Source organism: Panulirus ornatus, chromosome 3 (assembly GCF_036320965.1).
Source record: "Panulirus ornatus isolate Po-2019 chromosome 3, ASM3632096v1, whole genome shotgun sequence".
NCBI lineage: Eukaryota > Metazoa > Arthropoda > Malacostraca > Decapoda > Palinuridae > Panulirus > Panulirus ornatus.
In genome coordinates this window covers 27,737,032-27,753,004 of record NC_092226.1, presented here as the reverse complement: position 1 = coordinate 27,753,004, position 15,973 = coordinate 27,737,032, and the positions used below count along the sequence as shown (strand labels likewise).

The 15,973-nt window shown below is 42.8% G+C and overlaps 1 long non-coding RNA gene across 1 annotated transcript; it reads left to right on the top strand.

Moving 5' to 3' along the window:
• The first annotated feature begins 1,241 nt into the window (after positions 1 to 1,241).
• Positions 1,242 to 15,371, top strand: LOC139759787 (uncharacterized). Its single transcript, XR_011715148.1, has 5 exons — positions 1,242 to 1,358; positions 3,348 to 3,479; positions 9,425 to 9,556; positions 13,578 to 13,709; positions 15,070 to 15,371. It is a non-coding gene; the product is annotated as an uncharacterized lncRNA (long non-coding RNA).
• The last annotated feature ends 602 nt before the right edge of the window (positions 15,372 to 15,973 follow it).

The window sequence follows — 15,973 nt, the reverse complement described above, 5'->3', positions numbered from 1 at the left end:
AGTATAGGCCAAATTCTGGTAGTGAAAGCTACACTACAAGCCGTACACTGTTGATTACCTCCATTACAGGCCACATACTGTTGGTCACAGTTGCAGTACAGGACGTATACTGTTGGTGACAGTTGCACTACAGGAGACATTTTGTTGGTGAGAGGTGCACTACGGGCCACATACTGATTGGTGACGGCAACGCCATAGACCATACACTGTTGGTGAGAAAAGTATTAAAGACAATACCCTGTATGTGAAAAGTGCACTTAAAGTCCACATACTGTTGGTGACAGTTGCACTACACACTGCATACTGTTGGTGACAACTGCGCTACACATCAGATACTATTGGTGACAGATGCACAACAGGTAACATACTGTTGGTGACAGCTGCACTGAAGGTTACGTATTGTTGGTGAAAGCTTCACTACAGGCCACATACTGTTGGTGACAGCTACGCAACAGGCCATACACTGTTGGTGAGATATATACAAAAGACCATATACTGTATGTGACAAGTACACGAAACGCCACAGACTTTTGTTGACAGTTTCACTACCGGCTACATACTGTTAGTGACAGCTGTGCTACAGGTCATTTACTGTTGGTGACAACTGCATCACATGCCACATACTGTTGGTGACAGTTGCACTGTAGATCATGTATTGCTACTGATTGTTGCACTACAGGCCACATACTGTTGGTGACAACTACGCTACAGTCCATACACTGTTAGTATTAAAGACCATATACTGTGTGTGTCAAGTGAGCTAAAGGCCACATAGTGTTGATGACAGTTGCACTACAGGATGCATACTCTTGGTGACACCTGCACTGCAGGTCACATATTGATAGTGAGAGCTGCACTACAGGCCACATACAATTGGTGACAGCTGTGCTACTGGTCATTTACTGTTGGAATAACAGTTCACATTATTGTTTGCAATGCTTCACCAAGTTTTTAATGCTAACCTCTGTGTATCCCTAGGTCTACTGACATGGGTTACTCTCACTCACTCTTCATGGTAAGTTGATCTACTGCCATAATTGCTCATTGTAAACTTCCTTGCTCTCAGGAAAATATCTGTAATTCTTATCTATTTTCTCTGCCTGTACAACTGTGGATATTGATTTAATAGATTGAGTATGCACTTTTGTCCTTTCCTGCAATTTCTTACCTAATAATGTTAAATCCTTTATTTGTTTTGCTCATTTCTTCTCATTTTTTATCCTTAGGTGCTTCCACTGTATGCCACACCCTGCTGATGATTGCTGCACAACACTCCAAGCACTGCTGTTGAGAGATGGACTACATTCCACACACTTCGGATGACAGCATCAATATAGACCAGTCACTGCTAATGAAAGGTAAACTACAGAGCAATCACTGCAGTTGAGACTTGTACTACAGGACACATTATTGGTGAATGATACACTATAGACCACAAACTGCTGACAAGTACACTACAGGCTACAAACATTTAATGACAAATGTATTCTAGGCCATATAGTGTTGGCGGCAGCTGCACTGCAGCCTATATACTTTTGGTGAAAACTGCACTACAAGCCACATACTCTGTTGATGAGATATACACTGTTGATGAGATATGTATTAAAGACCATATACTGTATGTGTCAAATGCACTAAAGAACACATACTGTTGATGACAGTTTCACGACAGGCCACATACTGTTGATGACCACTGCGCTACAGTTTATTTGCTGTTGGTGAGAGCTGCACCACAGGCGACATACTATTGGTGACAGCTGCATTGCAGGTCACATATTGTTAGTGATAGCTTCACTACAGGCTGCATACTGTTGGTGACAGCTACGCTACAGTCCATACACTGTTGGTGAGATATGTATCAAAGACCATATACTCTAAGTGGCAAGTGTATTAAAGGCCAGAGACTCTTGGTGACATTGTCACCACAGTGTACATTCTGTTCGTGACAGCTGAGCTACAGGTGATTTATTTTTGGTGACAGCTGCTCCACAGGCCACATATCGTTGGTGACAGCTGCACTGCAGATCACATATTGGTAGTGATAGCTCCACTACAGGCAACATACTGTTGGTGACAGCTACGCTACAGGCCATACACTGTTGGTGACAGCTACGCTACAGGCCATACACTATTGGTGAGATATGTAATAAAGACGATATACTGTATATGGCAGTGGCATTAAAGGCCAGAGACTCTTGGTGACAGTTTCACTACAGGCTACATACTGTTAGTGAGCTGCGCTACAGATCCTTTACTGTTGGTGACAGCTGCTCCACAGACCACATACTGTTTGGTGACAGCTGCACTGCAGATCACATATTGGTAGTGATAGCTGCACTACAGGCCACACACTGTTGGTGACAGCTTCGCTAGAGGCCATAAACTGTTGGTGAGATATGTATGAAAGACCATTTACTGTATACAGAAAAGGCACTAAATGCCAGAGACTTTTAGTGACAGTGTCATGACAGGCTACATACTGTTAGTGACAGCTGCGCTAAAGGTCATTTACTGTTGGTGACAGCTGCACCACAGGCCACATACTGATGGTGACAGCTGCAATGCAGATCACATATTGGTAGTGATAGCTGCACTACAGGCCACACACTGTTGGTGACAGCTTCGCTAGACGCCATAAACTGTTGGTGAGATATGTATGAAAGACCTTTTACTGTATACAGAAAGGGCACTTAAAGCAAGAGACTTTTGGTGAGAGTGTCATGACAGGCTACATACTGTTAGTGACAGCTGCGCTAAAGGTCATTTACTGTTGGTGAGAGGCGCACCACATGCCACATACTGTTGGTGACAACTATGCTACAGTCCATACACTGTTAGTGGGATATGTATTAAAGACCATATACTGTGTGTGTCAAGTGAGCTAAAGGCCACATAGTGTTGATGACAGTTGCACTACAAGATGCACACTCTTGGTGACAACTCTACTGCAGGTCACATATTGATAGTGAGAGCTGCACTACAGGCCACATAGAATTGGTGACAGCTGTGCTACTGGTCATTTACTGTTGGAATAACAGTTCACATTATTGTTTGCAATGCTTCACCAAGTTTTTAATGCTAACCTCTGTGTATCCCTAGGTCTACTGACATGGGTTACTCTCACTCACTCTTCATGGCAAGTTCATCTGCTGCCATAATTGCTCATTGTAAACTTCCTTGCTCTCAGGAAAATATCTGTAATTCTTATTTCTTTTCTCTGCCTGTACAACTCTGGATATTGATTTAATAGATTGTGTATGCACTTATGTCCTTTCCTGCAATTTCTTACCTAATAATGTTAAATTCCGTATGTGTTTTGCTCATTTCTTCTCATTTTTGATCCTTAGGTGCATCCACTGTATGCCACACCCTGCTGATGATTGCTGCACAACACTCCAAGCACTGCTGTTGAGGGATGGACTACATTCCACACACTTCGGATGACAGCATCAATATAGACCAGTCACTGCTAATGAAAGGTAAACTACAGAGCAATCACTGCAGTTGAGACTTGTACTACAGGACACATTATTGGTGAATGATACACTATAGACCACAGACTGCTGACAAGTACACTACAGGCTACAAACATTTAATGACAGATGTATTCTTGGCCAGATAGTGTTGGCGGCAGCTACACTGCAGCCTATATACTTTTGGTGGAAACTGCACTACAAGCCATATACTCTTGGTGACAGCTGCTCTGTAAACCATATATATTTGGTGAGAGGTTCAGTATAGGCCAAATTCTGGTAGTGAAAGCTACACTACAAGCCGTATATTGTTGGTAACCTCCATTACAGGCCACATACTGTTGGTCACAGTTGCAGTACAGGACGTATACTGTTGGTGACAGTTGCACTACAGAAGACATTTTGTTGGTGAGAGGTGCACTACGGGCCACATACTGATTGGTGATGGCAACGCCATAGGCCATACACTGTTGGTGAGAAAAGTACTAAAGACAATACCCTGTATGTGACAAGTGCACTTAAAGTCCACATACTGTTGGTGACAGTTGCATTACACACTGCATACTGTTGGTGACAGCTGCGCTACACATCAGATACTATTGGTGACAGATGCACAACAGGTAACATATTGTTGGTGACAGCTGCACTGAAGGTAACATATTGTTGGTAAAAGCTTCACTACAGACCACATACAGTTGGTGACAGCTACGCAACAGGCCATACACTGTTAGTGAGATATATACAAAAGACCATATACTGTATGTGAAAAGTACACGAAACGCCACAGACTTTTGGTGACAGTTTCACTACAGGCTTCATACTGTTAGTGACAGCTGCACTAAAGGTCATTTACTGTTGATGACAGCTGTATTTCAGGCAATATACTGTTGATAAGAGCTGCACTCCAGATCACATATTGTTAGTGATAGCTGCACTACAGGCCAATTACTGTTGGTGACAGCTACGCTACTGGACAATTACTGTTGAAGAGATATGTATTAAAGACTATATACTCTATGTGTCAAATCCACTAAAGAACACATACTGTTGATGACAGTTGCACGACAGGCCACATACTGTTGATGACCACTGCGCTACAGTTTATTTGCTGTTGGTGAGAGCCGTACCACAGGCGACATACTATTGGTGACAGCTGCACTGCAGGTCACATATTGTTAGTGATAGCTTCACTACAGGCTGCATACTGTTGGTGACAGCTGCACTGCAGATCACATATTTTTAGTGATAGCTGCACTACAGGCCACATACTGTTGGTGACAGCTACGCTACAAGCCATACACAGTTGATGAGATATGTATTAACACCATATACTGTATATGTCAAATGCACTAAAGGCCACATACTGTTGATGACAGTATGTGATGGTAGTGATAGCTGCACTACAGGCCACATACTGTTGGTGGCTCCTACGCTACAGGCCACAAACTGTTTGTGAGATATGTATGAAAGACCATTTCCTGTATACAGAAAGGGCAATGAGGGCAGAGACTTTTGATGACAGTGTCATGACAGGCTACATACTGTTAGTGACAGCTGCGCTAAAGGTCATTTAACGTTGGTGACAACTGCACCACAGGCCACATACTGTTGGTGACAGCTGCACTGCAGATCACATATTGTTAGTGATAGCTGCACTACAGGCCAAATACTGTTGGTGAGAGGTACGCTAAAAGCCATACACTGTTGATATGTATCAAAGACCATATACTGTATATGTCAAATACACTAAAGGCCACATACTGTTGATGACAGTATGTGATGGTAGTGATAGCTGCACTACAGGCCACATACTGTTGGTGACTGCTACGCTACAGGCCACAAACTGTTTGTGAGATATGTATGAAAGACCATTTACTGTATACAGAAAGGGCAATAAAGGCCAGAGACTTTTGGTGACAGTGTCATGACAGGCTACATACTGTTAGTGACAGCTGCGCTAAAGGTCATTTACCGTTGGTGACAGCTGCACCACAGGCCACATACTGTTGGTGACAGCTGCACTGCAGATCACATATTGGTAGTGATAGCTGCACTACAGGTCACATACTGTTGGTGACAGCTACACTACAAGCCATACACTGTTGATGAGATATGTATTAAAGACCATATACTGTATATGTCATATGCACTAAAGGCCACATACTGTTGATTACAGTATGTGATGGTAGTGATAGCTGCACTACAGGCCACATACTGTTGGTGACAGCTACGCTACAAGCCATGCACTGTTGACGAGATATGTATTAAAGACCATATACTGTATATGTCAAAAGCACTAAAGGCCACATACTGTTGATGACAGTATGTGATGGTAGTGATAACTGCACTACAGGCCACATACTGTTGGTGACAGCTACGTTACAGACCATAAACTGTTGGTGAGATATGTATGAATGACCATTTACTGTATACAGAAAGGGCACTAAAGGCTAGAGACTTTTGGTGACAGTGTCATGACAGGCTACATACTGTTAGTGACAGCTGCGCTAAAGGTCATTTACTGTTGGTGACAGCTGCACCACAGGCCACATACTGTTGGTGACAGCTGCACTGCAGATCACATATTGTTAGTGATAGCTGCACTACAGGCCACATACTGTTGGTGACAGCTACGCTACAAGCCATACACTGTTGATGAGATATGTATTAAAGACCATATACTGTATATGTCAAATGCACTAAAGGCCACATACTGTTGATGACAGTATGTGATGGTAGTGATAACTGCACTACAGGCCACATACTGTTGGTGACAGCTACGCTACAGGCCATAAACTGTTGGTGAGATATGTATGAAAGACCATTTACTGTATACAGAAAGGGCACTAAAGGCTAGAGACTTTTGGTGACAGTGTCATGACAGGCTACATACTGTTAGTGACAGCTGCGCTACAGGTCATTTACTGTTGGTGACAGCTGCACCACAGGCCACATACTGTGGTGATAGCTGCACTGCAGATCACATATTGTTAGTGATAGCTGCACTACAGGCCACATACTGTTGGTGACAGCTACGCTACAAGCCATACACTGTTGATGAGATATGTATTAAAGACCATATACTGTATATGTCAAATGCACTAAAGGCCACATACTGTTGATGACAGTATGTGATGGTAGTGATAGTTGCACTACAGGCCACATACTGTTGGTGACAGCTACGCTACAGGCCATAAACTGTTGGTGAGATATGTATGAAAGACCATTTACTGTATACAGAAAGGGCACTAAAGGTCAGAGACTTTTGGTGACAGTGTCATGACAGGCTACATACTGTTAGTGACAGCTGCGCTACAGGTCATTTACTGTTGGTGACAGCTGCACCACAGGCCACATACTGTTGGTGACAGCTGCACTGCAGACCACATATTGTTAGTGATAGCTGCACTACAGGCCACATACTGTTGGTGACAGCTACGCTACAAGCCATACACTGTTGATGAGATATGTATTAAAGACCATATACTGTATATGTCAAATGCACTAAAGGCCACATACTGTTGATGACAGTATGTGATGGTAGTGATAGTTGCACTACAGGCCACATACTGTTGGTGACAGCTACGCTACAGGCCATAAACTGTTGGTGAGATATGTATGAAAGACCATTTACTGTATACAGAAAGGGCACTAAAGGCTAGAGACTTTTGGTGACAGTGTCATGACAGGCTACATACTGTTAGTGACAGCTGCGCTACAGGTCATTTACTGTTGGTGACAGCTGCACCACAGGCCACATACTGTGGTGATAGCTGCACTGCAGATCACATATTGTTAGTGATAGCTGCACTACAGGCCACATACTGTTGGTGACAGCTACGCTACAAGCCATACACTGTTGATGAGATATGTATTAAAGACCATATACTGTATATGTCAAATACACTAAAGGCCACATACTGTTGATGACAGTATGTGATGGTAGTGATAGTTGCACTACAGGCCACATACTGTTGGTGACAGCTACGCTACAGGCCATAAACTGTTGGTGAGATATGTATGAAAGACCATTTACTGTATACAGAAAGGGCACTAAAGGCTAGAGACTTTTGGTGACAGTGTCATGACAGGCTACATACTGTTAGTGACAGCTGCGCTACAGGTCATTTACTGTTGGTGACAGCTGCACCACAGGCCACATACTGTTGGTGACAGCTGCACTGCAGATCACATATTGTTAGTGATAGCTGCACTACAGGCCACATACTGTTGGTGACAGCTACGCTACAAGCCATACACTGTTGATGAGATATGTATTAAAGACCATATACTGTATATGTCAAATGCACTAAAGGCCACATACTGTTGATGACAGTATGTGATGGTAGTGATAACTGCACTACAGGCCACATACTGTTGGTGACAGCTACGCTACAGGCCATAAACTGTTGGTGAGATATGTATGAAAGACCATTTACTGTATACAGAAAGGGCACTAAAGGCTAGAGACTTTTGGTGACAGTGTCATGACAGGCTACATACTGTTAGTGACAGCTGCGCTACAGGTCATTTACTGTTGGTGACAGCTGCACCATAGGCCACATACTGTTGGTGATAGCTGCACTGCAGATCACATATTGTTAGTGATAGCTGCACTACAGGCCACATACTGTTGGTGACAGCTACGCTACAAGCCATACACTGTTGATGAGATATGTATTAAAGACCATATACTGTATATGTCAAATGCACTAAAGGCCACATACTGTTGATGACAGTATGTGATGGTAGTGATAGTTGCACTACAGGCCACATACTGTTGGTGACAGCTACGCTACAGGCCATAAACAGTTGGTGAGATATGTATGAAAGACCATTTACTGTATACAGAAAGGGCACTAAAGGTCAGAGACTTTTGGTGACAGTGTCATGACAGGCTACATACTGTTAGTGACAGCTGCGCTAAAGGTCATTTACTGTTGGTGACAGCTGCACCACAGGCCACATACTGTTGGTGACAGCTGCACTGCAGATCACATATTGTTAGTGATAGCTGCACTACAGGCCACATACTGTTGGTGACAGCTACGCTACAAGCCATACACTGTTGATGAGATATGTATTAAAGACCATATACTGTATATGTCAAATGCACTAAAGGCCACATACTGTTGATGACAGTATGTGATGGTAGTGATAACTGCACTACAGGCCACATACTGTTGGTGACAGCTACGCTACAGGCCATAAACTGTTGGTGAGATATGTATGAAAGACCATTTACTGTATACAGAAAGGGCACTAAAGACCAGAGACTTTTGGTGACAGTGTCATGACAGGCTACATACTGTTAGTGACAGCTGCTCTAAAGGTCATTTACTGTTGGTGACAGCTGCACTGCAGATCACATATTGCTACTGATTGTTGCACTACAGGCCACATACTGTTGGTGACAACTACGCTACAGTCCATACACTTTCAGTGGGATATGTATTAAAGACCATATACTTTGTGTGTCAAGTAAGCTAAAGGCCACATAGTGTTGATGACAGTTGCACTACAGGATACATATCTTGGTGACACCTGCACTGCAGGTCACATATTGATAGTGAGCGCTGCACTACAGGCCACATACACTTGGTGACAGCTGTGCTACTGGTCATTTACTGTTGGAATAACAGTTCACATTATTGTTTGCAATGCTTCACCAAGTTTTTAATGCTAACCTCTGTGTATCCCTAGGTCTACTGACATGGGTTACTCTCACTCACTCTTCATGGTAAGTTGATCTACTGCCATAATTGCTCATTGTAAACTTCCTTGCTCTCAGGAAAATATCTGTTATTCTTATTTCTTTTCTCTGGCTGTACAACTGTGGATATTGATTTAATAGATTGTGTGTACACTTTTGTCCTTTCCTCCAATTTCTTACCTAATAATGTTAAATTCTGTATGTGTTTTGCTCCTTGCCTCTAATTTCTGATCCTTAGGTGCATCCACTGTATGCCACACCCTGCTGATGATTGCTGCACAACACTCCAAGCACTGCTGTTGAGAGATGGACTACATTCCACACACTTCGGATGACAGCATCAATATAGACCAGTCACTGCTAATGAAAGGTAAACTACAGAGCAATCACTGCAGTTGAGACTTGTACTACAGGGCACATTATTGGTGAATGATACACTATAGACCACAGACTGCTGACAAGTACACTACAGGCTACAAACATTTAATGACAGATGTATTCTTGGCCAGATAGTGTTGGCGGCAGCTACACTGCAGCCTATATACTTTTGGTGGAAACTGCACTACAAGCCATATACTCTTGGTGACAGCTGCTCTGTAAACCATATATAATTGGTGAGAGGTTCAGTATAGGCCAAATTCTGGTAGTGAAAGCTACACTACAAGCCGTATATTGTTGGTAACCTCCATTACAGGCCACATACTGTTGGTCACAGTTGCAGTACAGGACGTATACTGTTGGTGACAGTTGCACTACAGAAGACATTTTGTTGGTGAGAGGTGCACTACGGGCCACATACTGATTGGTGATGGCAACGCCATAGGCCATACACTGTTGGTGAGAAAAGTACTAAAGACAATACCCTGTATGTGACAAGTGCACTTAAAATCCACATACTGTTGGTGACAGTTGCACTACACACTGCATACTGTTGGTGACAACTGCGCTACACATCAGATACTATTGGTGACAGATGCACAACAGGTAACATACTGTTGGTGACAGCTGCACTGAAGGTAACATATTGTTGGTAAAAGCTTCACTACAGACCACATACAGTTGGTGACAGCTGCGCAACAGGCCATACACTGTTGGTGAGATATATACAAAAGACCATATACTGTATGTGAAAAGTACACGAAACGCCACAGACTTTTGGTGACAGTTTCACTACAGGCTTCATACTGTTAGTGACAGCTGCACTAACGGTCATTTACTGTTGATGACAGCTGCATTTCAGGCAATATACTGTTGATAATAGCTGCACTCCAGATCACATATTGTTAGTGATAGCTGCACTACAGGCCAATTACTGTTGGTGACAGCTACGCTACTGGACAATTACTGTTGAAGAGATATGTATTAAAGACTATATACTCTATGTGTCAAATCCACTAAAGAACACATACTGTTGATGACAGTATGTGATGGTAGTGATAGCTGCACTACAGGCCACATACTGTTGGTGACAGCTACGCTACAAGCCATACACTGTTGACGAGATATGTATTAAAGACTATATACTGTATATGTCAAATGCACTAAAGGCCACATACTGTTGATGACAGTATGTGATGGTAGTGATAACTGCACTACAGGCCACATACTGTTGGTGACAGCTACGTTACAGACCATAAACTGTTGGTGAGATATGTATGAATGACCTTTTACTGTATACAGAAAGGGCACTAAAGGCTAGAGACTTTTGGTGACAGTGTTATGACAGGCTACATACTGTTAGTGACAGCTGCGCTAAAGGTCATTTACTGTTGGTGACACGTGCACCACAGGCCACATACTGTTGGTGACAGCTGCACTGCAGATCACATATTGTTAGTGATAGCTGCACTACAGGCCACATACTGTTGGTGACAGCTACGCTACAAGCCATACACTGTTGATGAGATATGTATTAAAGACCATATACTGTATATGTCAAATGCACTAAAGGCCACATACTGTTGATGACAGTATGTGATGGTAGTGATAACTGCACTACAGGCCACATACTGTTGGTGACAGCTACGCTACAGGCCATAAACTGTTGGTGAGATATGTATGAAAGACCATTTACTGTATACAGAAAGGGCACTAAAGGCTAGAGACTTTTGGTGACAGTGTCATGACAGGCTACATACTGTTAGTGACAGCTGCGCTACAGGTCATTTACTGTTGGTGACAGCTGCACCACAGGCCACATACTGTTGGTGACAGCTGCACTGCAGATCACATATTGTTAGTGATAGCTGCACTACAGGCCACATACTGTTGGTGACAGCTACGCTACAAGCCATACACTGTTGATGAGATATGTATTAAAGACCATATACTGTATATGTCAAATGCACTAAAGGCCACATACTGTTGATGACAGTATGTGATGGTAGTGATAGTTGCACTACAGGCCACATACTGTTGGTGACAGCTACGCTACAGGCCATAAACTGTTGGTGAGATATGTATGAAAGACCATTTACTGTATACAGAAAGGGCACTAAAGGCTAGAGACTTTTGGTGACAGTGTCATGACAGGCTACATACTGTTAGTGACAGCTGCGCTACAGGTCATTTACTGTTGGTGACAGCTGCACCACAGGCCACATACTGTGGTGATAGCTGCACTGCAGATCACATATTGTTAGTGATAGCTGCACTACAGGCCACATACTGTTGGTGACAGCTACGCTACAAGCCATACACTGTTGATGAGATATGTATTAAAGACCATATACTGTATATGTCAAATTCACTAAAGGCCACATACTGTTGATGACAGTATGTGATGGTAGTGATAGTTGCACTACAGGCCACATACTGTTGGTGACAGCTACGCTACAGGCCATAAACTGTTGGTGAGATATGTATGAAAGACCATTTACTGTATACAGAAAGGGCACTAAAGGCTAGAGACTTTTGGTGACAGTGTCATGACAGGCTACATACTGTTAGTGACAGCTGCGCTAAAGGTCATTTACTGTTGGTGACAGCTGCACCACAGGCCACATACTGTTGGTGACAGCTGCACTGCAGATCACATATTGTTAGTGATAGCTGCACTACAGGCCACATACTGTTGGTGACAGCTACGCTGCAAGCCATACACTGTTGATGAGATATGTATTAAAGACCATATACTGTATATGTCAAATGCACTAAAGGCCACATACTGTTGATGACAGTATGTGATGGTAGTGATAACTGCACTACAGGCCACATACTGTTGGTGACAGCTACGCTACAGGCCATAAACTGTTGGTGAGATATGTATGAAAGACCATTTACTGTATACAGAAAGGGCACTAAAGGCTAGAGACTTTTGGTGACAGTGTCATGACAGGCTACATACTGTTAGTGACAGCTGCGCTAAAGGTCATTTACTGTTGGTGACAGCTGCACCACAGGCCACATACTGTTGGTGACAGCTGCACTGCAGATCACATATTGTTAGTGATAGCTGCACTACAGGCCACATACTGTTGGTGACAGCTACGCTACAAGCCATACACTGTTGATGAGATATGTATTAAAGACCATATACTCTATATGTCAAATGCACTAAAGGCCACATACTGTTGATGAGAGTATGTGATGGTAGTGATAACTGCACTACAGGCCACATACTGTTGGTGACAGCTACGCTACAGGCCATAAACTGTTGGTGAGATATGTATGAAAGACCATTTACTGTATACAGAAAGGGCACTAAAGACCAGAGACTTTTGGTGACAGTGTCATGACAGGCTACATACTGTTAGTGACAGCTGCTCTAAAGGTCATTTACTGTTGGTGACAGCTGCACTGCAGATCACATATTGCTACTGATTGTTGCACTACAGGCCACATACTGTTGGTGACAACTACGCTACAGTCCATACACTTTTAGTGGGATATGTATTAAAGACCATATACTTTGTGTGTCAAGTAAGCTAAAGGCCACATAGTGTTGATGACAGTTGCACTACAGGATACATATCTTGGTGACACCTGCACTGCAGGTCACATATTGATAGTGAGCGCTGCACTACAGGCCACATACACTTGGTGACAGCTGTGCTACTGGTCATTTACTGTTGGAATAACAGTTCACATTATTGTTTGCAATGCTTCACCAAGTTTTTAATGCTAACCTCTGTGTATCCCTAGGTCTACTGACATGGGTTACTCTCACTCACTCTTCATGGTAAGTTGATCTACTGCCATATTTGCTCATTGTAAACTTCCTTGCTCTCAGGAAAATATCTGTTATTCTTATTTCTTTTCTCTGGTTGTACAACTGTGAATATTGATTTAATAGATTGTGTGTACACTTTTGTCCTTTCCTCCAATTTCTTACCTAATAATGTTAAATTCTGTATGTGTTTTGCTCCTTGCCTCTAATTTCTGATCCTTAGGTGCATCCACTGTATGCCACACCCTGCTGATGATTGCTGCACAACACTCCAAGCACTGCTGTTGAGAGATGGACTACATTCCACACACTTCGGATGACAGCATCAATATAGACCAGTCACTGCTAATGAAAGGTAAACTACAGAGCAATCACTGCAGTTGAGACTTGTACTACAGGACACATTATTGGTGAATGATACATTATAGACCACAAACTGCTGACAAGTACACTACAGGCTACAAACATTTAATGACAGATGTATTCTTGGCCAGATAGTGTTGGCGGCAGCTACACTGTAGCCTATATACTTTTGGTGAAAACTGCACTACAAGGCATATACTCTTGGTGACAGCTGCTCTATAAACCATATATATTTGGTGAGAAGTTCAGTATAGGCCAAATTCCAGTAGTGAAAGCTACACTGCAAGCAGTATACTGTTGATTACCTCCATTACAGGCCACATACTGTTGGTCACAGTTGCAGTACAGGACGTATACTGTTGGTGACAGTTGCACTACAGGAGACATTTTGTTGGTGAGAGATGCACTACGGGCCACATACTGATTGGTGATGGCAACGCCATAGGCCATACACTGTTGGTGAGAAAAGTACTAAAGACAATACCCTGTATGTGACAAGTGCACTTAAAGTCCACATAATGTTGGTGACAGTTGCACTACGCACTGCATACTGTTGGTGACAGCTGCGCTACACATCAGATACTATTGGTGACAGATGCACAACAGGTAACATACTGTTGGTGACAGCTGCACTGAAGGTAACATATTGTTGGTAAAAGCTTCATTACAGACCACATACAGTTGGTGACAGCAGCGCAACAGGCCATACACTGTTAGTGAGATATATACAAAAGACCATATACTGTATGTGAAAAGTACACGAAACGCCACAGACTTTTGGTGAGTTTCACTACAGGCCACATACTGTTGGGGACAACTACGCTACAGTCCATACACTGTTAGTGGGATTTGTATGAAAGACCATATACTGTGTGTGTCAAGTGAGCTAAAGGCCACATAGTGTTCATGACAGTTGCACTACAGGATGCATACTCTTGGTGACACCTGCACTGCAGGTCACATATTGATAGTGAGAGCTGCACTACAGGCCACATACACTTGGTGACAGCTGTGCTACTGGTCATTTACTGTTGGAATAACAGTTCACATTATTGTTTGCAATGCTTCACCAAGTTTTTAATGCTAACCTCTGTGTATCCCTAGGTCTACTGACATGGGTTACTCTCACTCACTCTTCATGGTAAGTTGATCTACTGCCATAATTGCTCATTGTAAACTTCCTTGCTCTCAGGAAAATATCTGTAATTCTTATTTCTTTTCTCTGCCTGTACAACTGTGGATATTGATTTAATAGATTGTGTATGCACTTATGTCCTTTCCTGCAATTTCTTACCTAATAATGTTAAATTCCGTATGTGTTTTGCTCCTTGCCTCTAATTTCTGATCCTTAGGTGCATCCACTGTATGCCACACCCTGCTGATGATTGCTGCACAACACTCCAAGCACTGCTGTTGAGAGATGGACTACATTCCACACACTTCGGATGACAGCATCAATATAGACCAGTCGCTGCTAATGAAAGGTAAACTACAGAGCAATCACTGCAGTTGAGACTTGTACTACAGGACACATTATTGGTGAATGATACACTATAGACCACAAACTGCTGACAAGTACACTACAGGCTACAAACATTTAATGACAGATGTATTCTTGGCCAGATAGTGTTGGCGGCAGCTACACTGCAGCCTATATACTTTTGGCGAAACTGCACTACAAGCCATATACTCTTGGTGACAGCTGCTCTGTAAACCATATATATTTGGTGAGAGGTTCAGTATAGGCCAAATTCTGGTAGTGAAAGCTACACTACAAGCCGTACACTGTTGATTACCTCCATTACAGGCCACATACTGTTGGTCACAGTTGCAGTACAGGACGTATACTGTTGGTGACAGTTGCACTACAGGAGACATTTTGTTGGTGAGAGGTGCACTACGGGCCACATACTGATTGGTGACGGCAACGCCATAGACCATACACTGTTGGTGAGAAAAGTATTAAAGACAATACCCTGTATGTGAAAAGTGCACTTAAAGTCCACATACTGTTGGTGACAGTTGCACTACACACTGCATACTGTTGGTGACAACTGCGCTACACATCAGATACTATTGGTGACAGATGCACAACAGGTAACATACTGTTGGTGACAGCTGCACTGAAGGTTACGTATTGTTGGTGAAAGCTTCACTACAGGCCACATACTGTTGGTGACAGCTACGCAACAGGCCATACACTGTTGGTGAGATATATACAAAAGACCATATACTGTATGTGACAAGTACACGAAA